Here is a 21,890-nt window from a genome sequence, read left to right on the forward strand (position 1 = left end):
GGAAAATAAGCTTGGCTTGTCTCAAATGTGTTATAATACAGCTGTCGTTATAGGATGAGTTTGTTTTGACTATCGTGAGAATGTCAAAAACAAACAAGAGAAGGGTTGAGTTGAGTTTACTTTGCGTGTGTCTACAATCTGTGAAGTGCATGGCAGATTTGAATGGTTGTTTTTGGTTGATATTTTTTCATTCTGTTTCTGGAGCAGGGTGCATAGTTTTGTTGCTGTATTCAGTTAAACAACTTTTGCTTCCAATGTATTGTGTATTTATTTTTCAAAGGAACTCTGTGGATGGGTGTTAATTGCAATGTCTTCAAATCTTGTAAGAGAATCATATATAATCTCTCTACTGTGTTTGGGGAATTTATAAGATGAAAAGTAATCCCTCAAACTCCCCAAAGAGCTCAGAACAAGTTACAGGTTGACATATGTAATATACAGTTAACAGGTTACAATTTGCCATTATTACAGTACATATAAAGGAGAAAAATCTGTTTGTCTATGTCTTATTCTTCAATCATTTAAACACAATGTAAGCAAATGCAATAAAACTTTTCAGGGATCATCCTACCTGCAACATCTCACCTATTTGACCAGACATTGCTGCCTTATGTCTCCTTTTACAAAGCAGCGGTAGATGTTTCTACGGCAAGCCTGCGAGGCAAATGCTCTGACTCTTGCAGGAATTCAATGAGCATCGGAGCATGCAGTACAGTAGAAAGCTCTTGTGACAGGCCCATGCAGGCCGAAGCGACCTAGGGGATAGCCTGATAGATAAGGTAATCCCTGGTTCACAATAGTTAGCTTCTCCCAATTTTAACAGTTTTTAGTGTTGCTGCCCTCCAAAGAGCAGCTATAGTTACTGCTAAATTACTTTGCATAGGATATATCTGCATCATAATTTTAAGTTTTGTCCAGCCAGGCCTGTGTAAAAAAAAAAATCAAATCTATATTCTTACTTCTAATTTTACAAATTATTCCTCCAAAGAAACATTTCTGAGCTCAACAACCAGACACCACCACATGTTTCCAATTTTAATATTTGCCCCCTGGCTGTTTTTATGGTAGGTTGCATGCTCTTGCCCTCGTTTCTTTTCTCATAATAAGCAAAACTGCACATTACATTTATAAATTGTTATATTATAATTGTTATATTATATTGCAGCTCCCCTGCAAGCCTTAATGTGTGAATCTTTGTCAAAACTATTTGGTACTGCACCTTATTGGTCATTGCCAGTTATAATGTTATAAATGATGTGAAATAGCATAAAGCAGATCTTACATATGTAGGCTATCACTTTAATGCTTTGTGGAGAGATAATTAACTTTGACCGATTTGAGCATGTCTGTGCATTTGAGTTTCATTTATACTCTATTTCCTATCTCTATTTTTTTTTTTTTTTACAGATTTCGCTGGGAGTTTGAACAGTTATTTAGAGCTATATGACTGTAAATTTCTCCTGTGGTTATTTTTGTTGACAGAGTATTTATTGGCAAGTTCATTTTTGAAATATTACACAATAAAAAAGAGTTTAATTTTTAACTGCACTGGTTGTGTTAACAATTACAAGGGTAACTACAGTGGTTTAATAAGTGGGCCATTTGGCTTGGGAAGGATCCTTTTAGGATGGTGTAGTTTGTTTCCTTTTAATTAACAAACAGTTTACAATGGCTTTAAAGTTTTTCCTATCATGCATTTAGCATAGGTTTGAATCTTATACTCATTCAGTCCTGTAATTAATTTAAAGAGCTACTGTGCAGGAAGGAGGTACATTTTTAGCATTTTTCTGCTATCTATCTCCATATATGTGTGGTTTTATCTTCTACTTTTTCAATAATTGGAACATATTGTATGTGGGGAAGTAGAGCCCAATCTCTGATTTCTTTCTGCTGCTGTTTCAGCAAGCATCCTGTTATGCTTCCTGTAGCATAGGGTTGTGTTCACAGTAGTAGGTTATGATGTCACAAACTGGGGATTCTGGATATCTGGATAACACTGATGATGATAGTAAAAAAACAAAGAATTCTAGCACATTGTTTACGAAATATAAGCCACTCAAGAGTAATTGTTAATGGCAATTGGAAAATGTTTGATCTGTTTCAGACTGTCAAGTTGATGTTTTAGTAGATTTTCTGTTTGAACCTTCAGTATATGAGTGTTTTTTTAAAGTAGATACCTTATGTTTACTTACAATAGGTACTTATCCCTTGTTTACATGGGATTATTTGATCTAAATCATTCTAGTACAGTGCTCTTGTTTTTGACTTGTAGCCAATGTAAATTAAGTAAAGGCGTATGCTTTGTTGTACGGTACTTGGAATTAAATAAAAAGAGAAACTTTTTTATTCCAGATAGTACAAATTGTATATTAGAGTTTTAAAACCATTAACCGTCTAATAAGTAGAAAACATAATGCTTTTTTTTTTTTTTTTAAGTATTGCAGTGAAGTTTTATAAGCTAAAGGTTTACTCAGTTTGTTTTGATGATAGAAAAAGTTTGTAGTAAATCAAACTCTTCTCATATCCTAATTTTTTTTTAAGTAAAATAGGACTGAAATGCCACTATATTCCAAACTACTGTATTTGGAAAGAATTGTTCTCTATAGACTATTATTGTTATTTTTACACTAACACCCTCTCTCCCTGTCCTGCAGTCTTGATTTTGCAGGATAGTTTCTTAGACATAGCACAGACAACATTTCAAAGCTGTCTTTAGCTTTTGATTTTGGAAAGAGTTCAGAACAATGAGGTTCCCTTGTAACACTGGAGAGCTCTGCTGTGCTAAACCCCTGAGACAGATAGTGAAAGTTCGGTACTTCCTTAGCAGGGTGCGAAAATCTTTCCTTACATTATATCGTATAAAATGTAGACTTGCATGAGCAGATGTGTTCAGCATTGAATGAATTGACCCTGATTATCTAAACCTTGAAGAATCCATTATGAAAAAAAAAAGTAGAGCGCCTACCAGTGCCTAACTTAGGGCAGGATTCACTAAACCTCCAAACCGTGCACGATCCGTTTCCTATTGTAAGCCAGCTGACTGATTCAGTAAAGGCCTGCATGCAAATGGGGATGATCGTTAGCACGCCCCCTACCCAAGGCCAGAGTGATCCGTGCTCATGCGCACACCCTGACAGTAGTGACAGGAGAAGCAGCCTCCTGTCACTGCTGTAGGGCTCAGCCCAGCCCAGATCTCTCTTGCCTGCTCCCAGACTCTCCTGCTCTCTGCTGCCGTTCCCTGCAGTGCAAGCCTGTGGTTTTAAAGTGGGCCTGCACTGCGGGGAACGGCAGCAGAGAGCAGGATAGTCCAGGAGCAGGCAAGAAAGATCTGCCCGATACCCCCCCAAGCCGCAATCTCTCCTTCCTGCCCTGCTCTGCTCTACCGTGCTCCCCCCTCCTGGAGAAAAAACAGGAGGGATGCCATCAATGTTAAAACTGGAAAAAAAAAAGCAGCGTGGCACTCCCCCCCCCCCCCCCCGATCGGAATGGGCCCCCTTCCGACCTGGCATGGCCCACCCTCCTGCTCCTAGGCCTCCCACCACTCCGGCCCACCCATGGTCGGCCCAGGTAGTCGGGCCCGGCCCACCCACCCCGGTACCTTTACAATTGTTGGGAGCAGGAGGGGTGTCTGGTTCCTTCTGCTCCTTCAAAGCAGGCTCCCATCTTCTGGAGCAGGAGGGGTGCCCGGTCCCTCCTGCTCCTTCGAAGCAGGCTCCCATCTTCTGGAGCAGGAGGGGTGCCCGGACCCTCCTCCTGCTTGCCTGCCAGCCACCCCCCCCCCCCCAATAGCGATCATCTGATGCAGGGGAGGCTGATTGGCTGATTGGCTGAGGTGCCTCAGGCTCCTCTCTTTGGAGGGGCCAGGGTACCTCAGCCAATCAGGGACTTCCTTAGGGAGGAGTCTAGGGAAGTACCTGATTGGCCAAAACAAGATTCTTATGCTTATTGGCAATTGCGCCATTATGTCTCTTCATTATCTTCATCTGCACTCGCTTCGGAATTCTTTGAACAACTGAAGGAATCTCTTTGTCTCAAAGCACAACAGGACATTCCTCTGCGTTTCCATCATAAATATCTACAAGAAATGCAAGTGGAGGAGTATGATTACTCTTGCTTAAGTTCTCAGTGGTTTCAAGATCTTAGTATCGCAGTTCCCATTGAACGACGACAAAAGTATTTCCATATGATGTCACAATTATACTTACCGTTTTTGTTATGGGAGATAAGTTACAAAATGGTGATGCGTCTCTATTATTCTCTTCGGCGAGTCTATTGGATGTCCTTGCGTAAGGATTCTTGCTGTCCGAAGTATAAACAATCAAATGCAACTTTTCATATGTTTTATTTTTGCACACCTATTGTGTCTTTCTGGAAGAGAAGTTTACATCATATTTCCCTATTGTGGCATACTCAGTGTATTTTGACTCTTGCTGCACTTCTTCGAAGGAGTAAACAGGCGGATAGACAAGGGCGACTTGGGCAACATTGTATATCTGGATTTTCAGAAGGCGTTCGACAAGGTTCCACATGAACGACTATTTTGTAAAATTACAAGCCATGGAATCAAGGGTGAAATACTTACGTGGATTAAAAACTGGCTGGAGCATAGGAAACAGAGAGTGGGGGTAAATGGACAATACTCAGACTGGAAGAGTGTCACCAGCGGGGTGCCAGCGTTTTTAGCGCACGTACCGGATTAGCGCACTAGCCGAAAAACTAGCCTGCTCAAGAAGAGGCGGTAGCGGCTAGCGCATGTGACATTTTAGCGTGCGCTATTCTGCACGTTAAAGCCCTTATGTACCTTCGTAAAAGGAGCCCTATATCTTTCTTGAGATAAGGAGACTAGAATTGAAAACAATACTTCAGGTCGCACCATGGAGCGATACAGGGACATTATGACATTCTTAGTCTTGTTAACCATCCCTTTTTTAATAATTCCTAGCATCATGTTTGCTTTTTTGGCTGCTGCACATTGGGCGGAAGGTTTCATTGTATTGTCAACAAAGACACCCAGATCCTTTTTTTGGGCGCTAACTCCCAAGGTGGACCCTAGATTCAGGTTATTCTTCCCAATGTGCATCACTTTGCATTTGTCTACATAAATTTCATCTGCCACTTAGACACCCAGTCTTCCAATTTCCTAATGTTTGCCTGCAATTTTTCACAATCTGCATTCATTTTAACAACTTTGAACAGTTTAGTGTCATCTGCAAATCTAATCACGTCCCTCGTCGTTCCAATTTCCAGATCATTTATAAATAAGTTAAATAGTACCGGTCCCATTTAACTCTACCCTCTGTTTTCTATTCGATAATCAATTCTAATCCACAACCGAACTTTGCCACCTATCCCATGACTCTTTAATTTTCTCATGAGGAACTTTATCAAAAGCTTTTAGAAAATCTAGATACATTATATCAACTGGCTCACCTCTGTCCACATGTTTATTCACACCTTCAAGGAAGTTAAGCAAATTTGTGAGGCAAGATCTCCCTCGGCTGAACCCATGCTGACTCCGTCTCATTAAATCATGTTTGTCTACATGTTCCACAATTTTATGTTTTATAATTGTTTCTACCATTTTTCCCAGCACTGAAGGCAGGCTTATCGGTCTGTAATTTCCTGGATCTCCCCTGGAGCCCTTTTAAAAATCGGCATACTATTGGCCACCCTCCAATCTTCAGGTACTACAGACGATTTTAGCGACAGGTCACTAACAGAAGGTCAGCAATTTCATGTTTGAGTTCTTTTAGTACCCTGGTATATATTACCATCTGGTCCAGGTGATTTATCACTTTTTAACTTGTCGATTTGGCTTAGTACATCTTCCAGATTCACTGAGATTTCTTTCAGTTCTTCCACATCATCACCCTTGAAAACCATTTCTGGTTCATTTAGATCTCTTACATCTTCTTCTGTAAAGACCAAAGCAAGAAATTCATTCAGTCTCTCCGCTATGGCCTTATCCTCCTTGATCATCCAATGGTCCCACAGATTCCCTCACAAGTTTTCTGCTTCTGATGTACCTAAAAAATTTGAGTTTTTGCCTCTTTTGCAAGTTTCTTTTCATATTCTTTCTTAGCTTTCTTTATCAGTGCTTTGTATCTAACTTGCCAGTGCTTGTACTTCTTTTTATTTTCTTCATTTGGATCCTTTTTTCATTCTTTAAAAGATGTTTTTTTTTGGCTCTAATAGCCTCTTTCACTTCACCTTTTCACCACACCGGCTGTCGTTTCCTCTTCTTTCCACCTTTGCTGATACATGGAATACATCTGGTCTGGGCTTCCCGGTGGTGTTTTTAAATATCATCCACGTCTGGTTTACAGTCCTAACCTTTGCAACTGATCCTTTTAGCTTCTTTTTAACCATTTTCCTCATTTTATTATAGTCACCCTTTCAAAAATTAAATGCCTCTACTGTTGATTTCTTTTGCGACGTCACTCCCAGTATCAGCTCAAATTTGATCACGTGATCACTGTTTCCCAGTGGACCCAACACAGTTAGCTCCTGTACTATGCCTTGCATTCCACTAAGGACCAAAACTAAAATAGCTCCCCCTCTTGTTGGTTCCTGGACCAGTTGCTCCAAGAAGCAGTCATTTATGACATCTAGAAATTTTACCTCCCTAGCACTCCCCAATGTAACATTTCACCAGTCAGTGTTGGGGTAATTGAAATGCAGGCGGAGTATGATTACTGTACTCTCGCTTAAGTTCTTAGTGGTCTCAAGAGAAATCGAAGGGACTATGGGCCAGATTCACTAAGCAAACCGATCGTGTACCGCTTGGTTTGCGCTCAATTTCCGACTCGGCTCGATTCACTAACCTTCTTCCAGACCTCATCTGCACCCTGTCCGATCAGCGCATGCAAATGAGTAAAAAGGCATATAAATTTAATGCGTCGATTCATGAAACCATTTCATCCAAACCAACTGGCCTTTCTGTTCCAAAAAGTTACGACTGCTGAGGACCAGTCGTTTACATCCTCGCTGGCTATTTCTGCTTAGCAACTGACGTGTGCATGTTAAGAACCCCATCAAAAATATATATCTACCCCTCCAAAAATCCTAAATATATCAAAATTTTTTAATATATGTAAACCTTCATGTACATAAGCGTTAGAAATAATTTTTATTTCTCTTTTTGGAATGCGCATAGCGAGCGCGGGAATGAATCTCGGATTTGTAATACGCATTGCGAAAAAATCTCAGATTAACCCTGTGCTTTCCTTGTGCATTGTACATTTCAAATATCAATGCCATATAACAAAACCCCCCAAAATCAAATAAAACTTTTATGGGCCAGCTATCCCTCCCCCCCTTCCTTCCAGCTGGATTGTCGCGTGCATGTGACGTCAGGGTGTTGTTAGTGGTAGCTATGTGCTTCATGGCAGATAGAGCTGCACAGCCTCCTGGGATTCGTAGGCTGTATATAACTGCGGTTGGTAAGAATACTTCCTTATTTATTGCCTTTTTTACGACAACAATGCTTTGCGGTAGGCGCATTCGGAGCCAGCTAATGACGTTCATGATTAAACCACGCCCCATTTCTATGCAGTGAATTCCTAAAGAGCTAGCGCATGCGTTATGAGCTTCAAAACCAACAAGGATACAGTGCGCACGTGCGTCTATCGATGTTTCAGCACTAATAGCGCCGTGTTTACGATTGAATCATTTGCATGGACAAGCTTTACTGAATCGATCGGCTATAATGACTCGGAAACGGATAGGACATGAAAAGGATAGATTTCAGGACTTTAGTGAATCCAGCTTATATGGTGAGATGATAGGGCTGAGTTCCAAGATGATTTAATTTGATTATTTTTGGGAGGATTTGCAGGATACAATCACAACCCTACATTGTCTGTTTTTCTACTGAGAGGGACAAATGTTTGGTATTAAAATCATATTTTAAAAAGAAACATGGGTAGTTTTATGCGCAGAGGATGCTGGTTTTTCCTGATGTGACATATGGTACCCAATTGTGGAGGAGATGGTTTTTAAATTTGAACATTCAGGCTTTGCCCTCCTTTTTTTTAAAGGTTTAAGTGCTTGGTTCAGTGTCAGGGTGTTACTTCTGCATTTCTGAACCCTGCACAAGTAGAAAAAAAATTATTTTTGAGAAGAAGAAAGTAAAGATTTTCCTTCCCTTTTTTTTCAGGACACTGAGTGTGGTGGGAGGGGTAGGGAATAATTTGTGACAATACTGAGGGAACTTCTCCCTCCCCCCTTTCAAAATGTTTCCCTGCTTTTCTTTCTTTGTTTCTCATGATATCAGCTTATAGAATGATTTCAAAAGTAGAATTGTTGTTATTTTCAATTTCCTGTTATTGAAATGTATGTTTTTAAAATTTCCTAAAGAATAGAAAATAAAATTCAACACACAATAAAAACAAACAAACCTAGAAACAAGACAAGTAGAACAGAAGGGTTCATGACCAGCTAGTACTTCTGCCTTATTACCTCATTAAGAAATTCTCCTTGTGAATGGTGAAGATTAGAAAGATTAATTTACTCAACTCTTACAACAGGAACTACTAAACAAACAACCTTATTACACTAATTCTATTTTTAGAAGCTACAGACTTCCTGTCTCACTGTACTACAGTTTCATTCTACAGGCTGCATCTTTAAACGTCTTTAGAAAGATCCTAAAAGACTAAACCCTGCACACTTTCAGATTCTTGCTCAGGAATGTAAAGAGCACTAATTCTGACCAGATATTTCTCAGGTACCTCTTCATTAAATTTTAGGGCATCAAAATAGTGGTTCATCCCCCCCCCCCACCAAAGAAAATTCCTTGTTGATCAAATCATTGGTGAGTTCAGTACACTAACATAATTATGCTCAAAGAACTAGAGGGGACATCAAACAGCCAACATTCTTAAGACATCTTCAGCAATTTGTACACCACAGGGAAGATAGCTAAACATACCAAACTAATGCAGATTTTATATATGATATCTGTATGGTGAAACGGCATAAAAATAAAAATATAGCAGTGTTTTCTTGGCAGAATATCATAGAAAAGGAGCTGAAATAGAAAACCCACTATGGGGAATGTTCATCATAGACTGCTCTTCAAATCATTAAGCATGTAGAGTAGTAGTCTTCATTAATTTTTAAGTTTGGAACACTTGTAATCCAAATGAGGTGACAGAGAGGTGCCAAATATCTTTCCATGTGAGTCTATAACACTGCTGATGAGTGTGTGTCAATGACATCCATCCCCACATCCTACTTTCAGACATTTTATTGGGTGTATCATGAAGAAGGTGGGCATTTTCAAATATATTCTCTTTATCTATTAAGAAATGTATTGTCCTTTAAGCATGTGACTCTTTCTATCCACTTCCCCCTTTCTGTTTTGAGCTTGGGTACAGAGGCAGAGTAGCAGACACCCCCCCCCCCCGAATGATGATGAAGGCAGTCCCAAAGGTCTTCAGGGGCCTCCATTGGCCCCCGGGCCTTATATTGAAGAACACAGGTATGGAGCATGTCATTACTAAGAAAACACTTTCCAAGTATTAAGCATTAATAGTCCTATTGTAATTTTACTCACTTAATGTTTCAGATTAGAGAATGACACTGGGAAAAACTTTGGGCTCCTTTTACAAAGCCGCGTTAGCAGCTTTATCACACGGGACTTTTCATGATGCACTAACCCCCCCCACTTGCTGAAAAACTACCGCCTGCACAAGAGGAGGCGGTAGCGGCTGGAGCGACTGGCAGTGTAGCGCAAACTATTAAGCGCGTTAAACCACTAACGCAGCTTCGTAAAAGGAGCCCTTTGTCCCCATCTCCGCCCCATGCTCACGAGCTCGTCCCCGTTCCGGCAAGCTTGTCCCCGTCTCGTCCCCACAAACCATCTGATCCCATCCAAACAAGCCTCAAATAGTTTTATACTGAACTTATTTTATTAAAGTATAAAAAGAAACAATATTATCCCAGGACAAGCAGGCAGCATATTCCCACATATGGGTGACGTCACCGACGGAGCCCCGCAGCGGACAGCCTCGAAAGCAAACTTGCTTGAAGATCTCGAACTTTCGAGTGCTGCACCGCGCCTGCGCGCGTGCCTTCCCGCCCGAACTAGGGGGCGCATCTCCTGAGAGGATCCTCAGTTCGTTTATTTCCGCGGAGACAAGAAGACACGTTTTCTTTCTCTGCAGCATTGCCTTCTCATCACCGCGGCTGTTTCTTTTCATTTAAGTCGGTCGCTGTGTTCATTTTAATTTTATCTTTTCTTTTTAGTGTAAAAAAAAAAAAAAGTTTCTTCTTTTTTTCCTTTCAGTTCGGCCGTCGAGCTTTGGGCCTAGGCCTAGGCTCCTTCGTTCGACACGGACTTTATTTTTCCATGTCCCGGCCTCTTACCGGGTTTAAACGTTGCCGACAGTGTAATCGGGTGATTTCGGTCACCGATCCCCACTGCCGTTGTTTACAGTGCCTGGGTTCCTCTCATTCCCCAGAAGATTGTCATCGCTGCTTTACTCTTACTCCACGAGCTTTTCGGCGGCGTTGTGCTCAATTTTTTCAACTTTTCGGTATGGAGCAATCTTCGGAGCCGGCCTCGACCGTGGCGGCTGCACCGGTCTCGAAGGCCTCGACTCCGACGACCTCGACACCTGTGGTCTCGAAGGCCTCGACCCAGACTCCGGCTGGAGTTTCGGTCTCGAAGGCCTCGACCTCTTCTACTTCGGTTGCCTCGAAGACGACGTCTTCCACGAAGCCTTCTACGGGGGGTAAGTCTCCGAGTTCCCTTTCAGGTGCCGTATCCAAGAAGCCACCAGAGTCCTCGGCGCGACCACTTTCAAAGCGTACCTCCAAGATAAGGGAATACTCACCTTCGAGGTCGCCCTCTTCGGAGCGTACTGCTGCACCTACGAGGTCAGAACCTTCTGTCTCGGTGCCGATGCTGGAGGACATGTTAAAATCTATCCTCACTACTCAAATTACTTCTTTGGTAGCTCAACTGGTCCCGTCCTCGACCTTGCCTCGGGCTGACCAGCCTGTTACTCAGCCGGAGCTTCCAGTCTCTCGAAGCCGATCCCGGACACCGAAAAACATTTCTTCATCGGAGTCGTCTCCGGGCTCACCTCCTCCGAAGCATCGGTCGAAGCATTCCAGACATGTGGCCTCCAAGCTTCGGAGAGAGTCTTCGACGATGGATACCGAGGCTTCTTTGTCTCGTTCTTCGAGGGCGAAGCAGGGTTCTCGACATCGAGCCTCCACTCGAAGCCCTTCTCGATCCAGAACCCCATCGAAGCCAGTCCGTCGAGACAGTTCTCCACACGCCTCGACTCATTCTCTACCACGTACACCAGGTACTTCTCCATCCAGGAGTCTAAAGAGGAAACATTCTCTTACTCCACTTCACAGTACAACTTCTTCTCCTACTGTACGTATGGAATCAGACATTTCCACATACTCTAGAGAAAATTCTCCATCCTACTCAGTACAACATAAATCTCGCAGTGGCTCTCCTGAAGAATCATCTGACCCAAAATCAGTTTCTTTTGCCAAATTTATTTTTGACATGGGCCAAGCTCTCAAGCTAGACCTTCATTCAGACTCTAAATATACTCCTGAGTACTTGGCGGATATGGAGCTTCCCCATCCTCCTAAAGAGTCACTCAGATTGCCTATGACTCCTGTTCTACAGCAGACCTTCACTCGCAACATGGAGACTCCTTATTCTATCACTGCCATCCCCTCTAAATTGGAATCTCGTTACAGAACGGTTCCATCTAAAGGATATGAAAAGTCTCAACTTTCTCATCAATCTCTAGTGGTAGAGTCTTCATTGAAGAAAGCACATCCCTCCAAAATTTATGCTTCAGTTCCTCCTGGTAGGGAAGGCCGTACCATGGATAAATTTGGTCGACGTTTATACCAGAATTCTATGATGGCAAATAGAGTTCTAAATTATAATTACATTTTTACGTCCTATTTCAATCATTTTTTAAAGATTTTGTCTTCCTTTTACCCGGATGTCTCTACCAATCGTCTAACGGAATTTAAAACTATCCTTAAGACTCTTTCTCAATTGAGACTATTCATGCTACAAGCTTCCTATGATGCCTTTGAACTCTCGTCTAGAGTCTCGGCTTTTGCAGTAGCCATGCGTAGATTAGCATGGTTACGGATAGTGGACATGGATCCAAACCTTCAGGATAGATTGGCTAATCTTCCTTGTCAAGGAAATGAATTATTCGATGACTCTATTGAGGCAGCTACAAAGCGTCTTTCAGAACATGAGCGCTCTTTTGCTTCCCTCATCCGTCCAAAACCTAAACCTGCACCAACTAGAGGTTTCAAACAAACTCCACGTCGCTATCCACAGAAAACAACTCCTGCTTTTTCTAGACCTCCTGCTCGTCGGCCTCCTCCACAACAACGACAACAAAAGTCACAGACTCCTGCTAACACTAAGCCTGCTCAGTCTTTTTGACAATCTCCACTTGAGCATTCCAATTTCTCTGTTTCCAAATTCTCCCCTCCCCATAGGGGGTCGCCTGTCCAAATTTTATCATCAATGGGAGCTCATAACATCAGATCTCTGGGTACTTACCATTATCAGAGAGGGATACTCTCTTCGACTCCTTCAGGTGCCTCCAGATCGCCATCCAAGAGAGTGTCTTTCAAATCAGTCGCATCTTCCTCTTCTTCTTCAAGAAGCTCGGGCTCTTCTTCTCCTGCGAGCTGTGGAGGAAGTTCCTCTCTCCCAAAGGAACTCGGGATTCTACTCCCGTTATTTTCTAGTTCCCAAAAAGACGGGGGATTTGCGACCGATTTTGGATCTCAGAGCTCTCAACAAATTTCTAGTCAAAGAGAAATTTCGAATGCTCACTTTGCCAACTCTATATTCTTTGATGGATCAAGGGGATTGGATGTGCTCCCTCGATCTCAAAGAGGCCTATACTCATATCCCCATTCATCCAGCTTTTCGCAAGTACCTCAGATTCCAAGTAGGAAATCTTCATCTTCAGTACAAGGTTCTCCCCTTCGGACTGGCTTCTTCCCCCAGAGTTTTCACAAAATGCCTTGTGGTTGTAGCTGCAGCTCTTCGCAACCAGGGTCTCCAAGTATTTCCATACCTAGACGACTGGCTCATCAAGGCTCCCTCTCTTTCAGGGGTTATTGTAGCGACCCAACAGACTATTCTTTTTCTTCAAAGTCTGGGATTTCACATCAATTTTCCCAAATCTCAACTGATTCCTTCTCAGTCTCTCCAGTTCATAGGAGCAACTCTGGACACTATCAAACTGAGAGCATACCTTCCACAACCACGTCAGGATGCACTCCTTCAAATTTCTCAACAATTCTTCCAACTTTCCACTGTTCCAGCAAGGAAAATGATGGTTCTGCTCGGTCACATGGCCTCTACAGTTCATGTGGTTCCTTTTGCCAGGCTTCATCTTCGCATTCCTCAATGGACACTGGCATCTCAATGGCAACAATCAGTGGATCCACCAACTCGACTAATTTCCATCACTCCTTCATTAAAGAAGTCTCTCCGTTGGTGGATGCTCTCTTTGAATCTTTCAAGAGGTTTAATGTTTTACCCTCTTCCTCATCAGAAGGTCCTCACAACCGACTCGTCAATGTATGCCTGGGGAGCCCATGTGGACGGTCTTTGCACTCAAGGGCTCTGGACCCAAGCAGACCGGAGGTGTCCTATAAATCTGTTGGAACTCAGAGCGATATTCTATGCTCTCAAAGCTTTTCAGCATCTTCTTCACGACATGGTGATTCTAGTACGTACCGACAACCAAGTAGCCATGTATTATGTAAACAAACAGGGAGGGACGGGATCTCACTCCCTCTGTCAAGAGGCTCTGAAATTGTGGCAGTGGGCGATTCTCCACAACATCTTCCTCAGAGCAGTTTACATTCAGGGTCAACACAACTATTTGGCGGACAAATTGAGTCGTCTTCTACAACCTCACGAATGGACACTCAATTCTCCTACTCTTCGCCAAATTTTTGCTCGTTGGGGGACTCCGCAGATAGATCTGTTTGCGTCACCTCTCAACTTCAAACTGCCTCAATTTTGCTCCCGCATCTATACTCCTCAACGTCTCGAAGCGGATGCGTTTCTACTGGACTGGAGGAATCAGTTCCTTTATGCTTTTCCTCCGTTTCCTCTGATTCTCAAGACTCTAGTCAAGTTGAAATCAGACCGGGCCACCATGATTCTGATAGCTCCTCGGTGGCCCAGGCAACCTTGGTTCTCCCTTCTACTTCAACTCAGCACCAGGGAGCCCCTACTTCTACCAATATTTCCTTCTCTACTCACGCAGAATCAAGGATCTTTGCTTCATCCCAATCTACAGTCTCTACATTTGACAGCTTGGTACCTTTCTCTGTAACAGACTTTTCTCAATTCTCTCCGTCTGTACAAGATATTTTACTTGCTTCCAGAAAACCATCCACTAGGCAATGTTATGGTCAAAAGTGGACAAGATTTTCTGCTTGGTGTTCTACGCATAATTTACCACCCAGATCTGCTTCATTGACATCAGTTCTGGACTATTTACTTCATTTGTCACAATCTGGACTTCAGACTACATCTATCCGAGTCCATCTTAGTGCTATAGCTGCTTTTCATCAGCCTTTGGAGGGCAAATCCCTTTCTGCACATCCTATGATTTCTCGTTTTATGAAAGGACTTCTCAATCTACATCCTCCTCTTAAACCACCTCCTGTGGTTTGGGATCTCAATGTTGTTTTAGCTCAACTTATGAAATCTCCTTTTGAACCACTTGACAAAGCTCATCTCAAGTATCTCACTTGGAAAGCTGTGTTCCTGATTGCTCTCACTTCTGCTCGTCGTGTCAGTGAGTTACAAGCGCTAGTGGCTGATCCACCTTTCACAGTTTTTCACCATGACAAGGTTGTTCTCCGTACTCATCCTAAATTCTTGCCTAAAGTCGTTTCAGAATTTCACATCAATCAGTCTATTGTTCTACCTGTATTTTTTCCAAAGCCTCACTCTCACCCAGGAGAGGCGGCTCTTCATACCTTGGACTGTAAACGTGCTTTGGCTTTCTACTTGCAACGCACTCAGATTCACAGAACGTCTCCTCAACTTTTCATATCCTTTGATCCAAACAGGTTGGGTCGTCCTATATCGAAGCGTACCATCTCCAACTGGATGGCTGCTTGCATTTCTTTTTGTTATGCTCAGGCTGGTCTTCCTCTGCAAGGTCGAGTGACGGGCCATAAAGTTAGAGCTATGGCGGCATCTGTAGCTTTCCTCCGATCAACTCCTATTGAGGAAATCTGCAAGGCTGCCACTTGGTCCTCGGTTCATACTTTCACCTCTCATTATTGTCTGGATACTTTATCCAGGAGGGATGGCCATTTTGGCCAATCTGTTTTGCATAATCTTTTTTCGTAAATTGCCAACTTCCCTCCATCCCTTTTTACTTAGCTTGGAGGTCACCCATATGTGGGAATATGCTGCCTGCTTGTCCTGGGATAAAGCACAGTTACTTACCGTAACAGTTGTTATCCAGGGACAGCAGGCAGATATTCCCACAACCCTCCCACCTCCCCTGGTTGGCTTCTTGGCTAGGTATCTGAACTGAGGATCCTCTCAGGAGATGCGCCCCCTAGTTCGGGCGGGAAGGCACGCGCGCAGGCGCGGTGCAGCACTCGAAAGTTCGAGATCTTCAAGCAAGTTTGCTTTCGAGGCTGTCCGCTGCGGGGCTCCGTCGGTGACGTCACCCATATGTGGGAATATCTGCCTGCTGTCCCTGGATAACAACTGTTACGGTAAGTAACTGTGCTTTCTGTACAATTGTCATTTTATAAATCAAAGTTCTGGCTGCTGAACTAGCGCAAGAGATGTTCAGCTGGCAGAGCTATGCTTACCAACACAACTAATATACTCTTCCCCCTCCATATTCACGGTGGTTAGGGGCAAAGCCGGCCTGCGAATATTAAAAAAAACGTGAATAATATTCGGGCTGGTTCTGCCCCTAACCCCCACTTCCCCTGGCTATTTTAAGCCCTGAAAGCCCCCCCCCCCCTTAAGCCTTACCTGGTGGTCTAGCGGGTTTTCATGCAGGAGTGATCTTCCCATGCTCCTGCCCCATTCAGATTGCTCACAGGAAATGACTGCCTTGAGCTCCTGTAGTCTCTCGAGCCATTTCCTGTGAGCGATCTGCATGGGGCAGGAGCGTAGGAAGATCGCTCCTGCCCCGAAAACCTCCAGGAGGAGGAGGGGTAAGTTATATATTTAAATCTTTTTATTAATTTGAAATAAGTAACAGACACAGGATCAACCAGTCCATCAAGCAAGGTGTCAAGTCATCACCATCCCAACCCAAACCTACCAACCACCCACCCACCTCCCTCCCATGGGAACAGCCGTAAACATTTATCATGTCAATTCAACAATCTACTGCGTACAACGGGCGTCAGAGTAGCACAAAAGGGCATCCAACAACGCAAATATAAAGAGCCTGATTTAGAGTTCATATCTGCAATGACCAAACGTTCATATCCCGCCAACTGGATCATCTGTGTTCGCCAATGGGAAACAGTTGGGGTATGTGGAGACAGCCAGCATTGAAGAATAGTTTTAAGTCCCATGAAAATAGCCTTTTGAACAAACGCCGCAGCGCCTGGACGGATGGGTGTTAGAGTAAGTTTCAACGTAAAGAGAAAAGTGTTCGTGGGCTTCCAGGTGCAGTTCCAGATGGATTGAACATGTAGGCAAACATGTTTCCAATAAGCCTGTATGCCCGGACACAGCCAAAACATATGTCCCAAAGAGGCCCTCGGGGCCGCACACTTCGGGCAACAATCAGTAGAGCTCACATGTGCCCGAAAGGCCCGAACTGGGGCAAAATATGCCCGGACCAAAAACTTGTAATAGCGTTCCTTTTCTGCAGCAGATACCAATAATTTCATGCCCAAGGAGAAACTCCGTTTTATCACATCCATTGAAATAGTAATATGTAAGTCTTGAGTCCATTTAAAGGCCAAAGAGGCATAGTCCAGTTTACCGGCCAGGTCCTGTAAAAAACGGTGATGAAAGCGTAACGGTATGGGCTCTTGAGCAGTTAAACAGAAAGCTTCTGACAACTTGTCTTGAACGTCTCTTCTTAATGCTGAGCTAGACATAGAACTGACATAATGATGTAATTGTTTATAGGAGAACCAATCACCAGGCTCCAGAATAGAAGAGTCACATAGCGTTTGAAAAGATTGGAGAGATCCATCAGACTGTAATACATGAAACAAATAATACATTCCCCTCCCAGTCCACCAAGTTCGGGCACCCAGATCCATACCCGGGGGAAAGGCTCCATTACCAGTTACAGGGAGGCATGGGGTCACATCATATCTAATGGCCAATCGCTGGCAAAGAGATTTCCAAAGTTTTCGCAGGGGAAGGAAAAACAAATCACCATAACTCTCCTCTCGCTTGGGTAGGCAACGAACATGAAGTAGGTAACTAAAGTGGTAGGGGGTTAAAGCTAAACATTCCACCCCCGTAGCCGTAAAATATGAGGTGCCACAGAACCAATCATTCAGATGCCGGATCTGGCAAGCCTCATTAAACCTACCTAAATGTAATAGACCCAGATCCCCCCTTGAGATGTAGGCAAGGATAGGTTATGCAGAGTAATCCGAGATCTTTTACCCCCCCCATAGGAATCGTAATAAAGAGTGGTGGTGCTGCCGAAGATATGTGCGTAACAAAAGAATAGGCAAAGTTTGCAAAATATAGAGCCAATGTGGGATCACCATCATGTTGTACAAAGCGATCCTACCCATTAATGTCAACGGATAGGCTCACCACGCCTGTAAACGTTGTTCAGTTCGAGAGAGCAAAGGCAATACATTTATTGAATAAAGAGTAGTCAAGTCCCTAGGAATAAGGACACCCAGATATCGGATAGAAGATGTAGCCCATACAAGAGGAAAAGAGCCTGGCCAAGAATCACAAAGTGTAAGTTGAAGTGGTAGTACCAAAGATTTCTGTTTATTCAGCGTCAATCCAGAATATAAATGAAACTCATCCAAAAGCTCCAAAGCACGCATCAAGGAGCGATGTGGCTGAGCAAGTGTGAGCAGTATGTCATCCGCAAAAGCTAGCACTCGTAATTGGGAAGAACCCTCCAACAACCCAACTATAACATCATCCCTCTGTATAGTGTGTAAAAGAGGCTCTAAGTAAAGAAGAAAAAGTAAAGGGGACAAAGGGCAACCCTGACGAGGTCCCCGACCAACTGCAAATGTACGTGTTAAAATACCATTCACTAATAGGGAAGCTGTAGGAGCAGAGTACAACACCCGCAAAGATGACCAAAACCAGCCACCCACACCCACATATTTTAATACCCCAAAAAGGTAGGTCCAGTTGACTTGATCGAATGCCTTTGCAGCGTCCAAACTGGCCAGAATTCCCGGTGTAGATATAGTTTGAGCTCTGGACATTTCTAACAGCACCCTCCTGACATTCACCACCGAGTGCCAGCCCTGGACAAATCCAGCCTGTGTAGGAGATATTACATGTGGTAAGAGGGGAGTCAAACGGTTTGCCAACAAACGGGCCAATATTTTAATATCTACATTAAGGAGGGAGATGGGACGGTAAGAGTCAACCTCATCTTTGGATTTACCCGGTTTAGGGAGTAAAGTAATGGTGGCTGTGTTGGCATGAGATGGAAAATTTCCCTTCTCCAATGCCACTACATAGTAGCTCAGGAGAGGTGCACACACCTGCAGAGACATTGTTTTATAAAATTTGGTGGAAAACCCGTCAGGGCCCAGAGCTGTACAAGATCGTAAATGTTTAATCGCTTTCTGGATCTCCGTACCCTGAAATGGTCCGTTCAACACTGATCTCTGCAGATCTGTGAATTTAGGCATGCACGCATCTTCCAAATAGTCGAGGACATCAGGGCCTGTATAAGTGCCAGGACTTGCATAGAATTTGGAAAAATGTTGATAAAACGCCTCCGCAATGTCTGCTGGCTTAGTATGGTAAGAATGAGATACTGATTTGACTCGGGAAATATAACGATCATCCTGCCAGTTCTTAGTCAAAGTGGCTAACAATTTACCTCTTCTATTCCCAAAACGATAAAACCTGTATTTTCTATAAAAAAGGGAGCGCTTGGCCCGATCATGCAACAAAGCATTCAAAGCTACCTGCGCAGAATGCATTTCCTCACGAAGCAAGCGGGAAGGATTTTGGAGATAGCGGGCTTTCAATTGAGAATATTGTTTCTCCAGTCTAACAATACCATGGGAAATTCGCTTGCGACGAGCTGTTACATAGGAAATTATTGCCCCTCTAAGTACTACTTTGGTCGTGTCCCAAAAAAGATCTGGAGTGGATTGATGTTGTCCATTAATCACCAAGAAATCCTCCCAACAAGAATGTAAGTACGCTATAAATGAGGGATCATCCTTCAGATAGGAAGGAAAGCGCCACCGGAAGCTCCCCGAAGGAGGTGAGCCCAGGACACATCCAACCAAACAGGACAATGATCGGATATTGCTAACGGTCCAATAATTGCCTCAGTTACCAGAGAAAATAAAGATTCCGAGGTCAGTATATAGTCCAAACGGGAAAAGGACCCATGAGCCCTAGATTGGTGAGTATAGTCCCGTTCAAACGGGTGAAGTAAACGCCAGAGATCCACCAGGCCCAGGGATTTACAAAGAAAGGGTAGTCCCTTAGTATCAGTTGTAGCAGGAGAAGTGGAAGGACCAGTAGCATCCATTACCTGATTAAGATCCCCAACCACCAGAAGAGGAACAGAAGCATCTTGGAGTCCTAGAGAAACTAAAGAATTAAGGTAGGTTTGAGAGTAAATGTTAGGCCCATATGTAATCAGCAGTCTGAATTCTGTACCCTGTAAGGAGATATGTAATAGTAAATTCCTGCCCTGAGTGTCTTGATGGCAAGAGGTGACAGCACACTTCAAACCCTTGCGGATCAGTAAACATACTCCAGCCCGCTTACCTGAGGAGGATGCGTAAAAAACAGAACCAACCCATCCTTGCTTCAACTTCTCATGTTCCTCGGCTGTCAATTTAGTCTCCTGCAAACAGGCCAAATCTACTTGGTGATGCTTCAATTGTTGTAGGATTTTGGATCGTTTAACCGGTGAAGTTATACCGGAAACATTCCAAGAGACAATTCGAAGTGTGCTATCACCCAGGGGCCCCAAGAAGGGGCCCTCTGCCTGACATCAGAGAAGGGGCGGGACCGCAGCAGAGGAAGCAGCCCAGAGAAGGGGCGGGACCGCGGCAGAGGAAGCAGCGCAGGGCTCACTGGCATCGCGAACCCACAGTAGGCTGCTTCTCCACCGCAAATGGTGCGGGGGGCTGGGGGATGAATCGGACGTCGGGGGGGGGGGAACCAGCAATGTAAAAAACAAATTGTAAGACGCGCTCACGCATATAATGTGCATGGTTATGCTCGGTTTGTAAAATCATGTATAGCGCATGCGTTATATGCATGAAAATACGGTAGATTTAAAATGGTGAGCTTGTCTAAATGGGAAGAGCTTTACAATAGAGAATGACACGGGGAAAAAATCTGACCCTGTAACCGCCCCGTCCCCGGCCCACCATCCTCTGCACCGCCCCGTCACCGCCATTCCATTCACCGCCCCGTCACCGTCACTGCCATCCCTTTCACCGCCCCGTCACCGCCACTGCCATCCCATTCACCGCCCCGTCACCGTCCCCGCAGCATCCATATAAGCCTTAGTACTCTAATATTTAGCGTATTCCATTCTTATAAATCAAAGTTCCTGCTGCTGAACTAGAGAAAGAGATGTTCAGCTGGCAGGGCTTTGTTTATAAATTTTTATTAACACAACTAATATACCACCATAATGTTTCCAACAGAGGACAAGTATGCAATAAATGCATTTTGCTGTTTCAATGCCAGTGCTCAGCAGAACAACAGACAGCAATATGGACATTCACCTTATGTAGTACTTTTTTAATATATAAAAATAGGCAAAATTAGTTGCTGTTTTATCATTATATTTTCTTGCCATTATAGTATTCTTCATTGATCATTTTTCTTTTTAAATTCAAAACAAATTCAACCTATCTTGTGTCCCAGCATGAATTCATGTTTCACTCAATTGGCTGTTTCAAGGGAATTAACCCTCCAACTTCCATTTGCAAAAATACCCAATGTTGTTCCTTCTATGAGCAATATTTAAATTATGAGGAACAACATTGGGTATTTTTGCTGAATTGTGTGACACCATTTGGGCTGAACATGAAGATTGAAAATGCCTGGTTAGCCCTGGACAGATGATTTGAACAGCCAGGAGCCTGTCCTGGCCATTTAAATCATTTTGAATATCTAGTCCAATGATAACAGAATTAGGGTGATTATAGAAACAGAACTTTGTTGATCACTAAAAACAGGGGAGACTAAGGGTCTATCAAGCTCAGCATCCTGTCTTTGACACTGGCCAGTCTTGGTCTTTGGAACTGCCCATTGTGTCAGAAGCAATAGGGATTAAGTGACTTGCCCAGGGTCACAAGGAGTGTAGTGTAGCTCTAACCACTGGATTTAGAAGTTGGCTTCTTTTGGGATCTTTAACTCATCATCGCTAGGACTCGAATCTGAGTCCGTGGCACCTAACATAGAATGGAATTAGTATGGCAAAGTAATGAAGAATGGTCCAGCAGCCCCCACCCTCCCTCCACCTCACCTTATATTCGTTCCGAGTTTGCCGGCTTCCTTTTTCCCTAGCCGCACGCGTTCAAAAAGCCGTGCATTTAGCCAGCTCCCTCCCTCCACCTCACCTTAAATTTCGAGTTTTCCGGCTTCCTTTTTTCCGAGCCGCACGTGTTCAAAAATCCGTGCACGCGCGGCTGCGCAAGTCAATCAA

General features: G+C 43.5%; 1 protein-coding gene across 1 annotated transcript in view; it reads left to right on the forward strand.

Annotated features, from left to right (window-relative positions):
- Positions 1-21,890, forward strand: part of RASA3 (RAS p21 protein activator 3) — a 501,637-nt gene that overhangs the window by 951 nt on the left and 478,796 nt on the right. The window lies entirely within an intron of this gene.

This window comes from Geotrypetes seraphini, chromosome 6 (genome assembly GCF_902459505.1).
Source record: "Geotrypetes seraphini chromosome 6, aGeoSer1.1, whole genome shotgun sequence".
Taxonomy (NCBI): domain Eukaryota; kingdom Metazoa; phylum Chordata; class Amphibia; order Gymnophiona; family Dermophiidae; genus Geotrypetes; species Geotrypetes seraphini.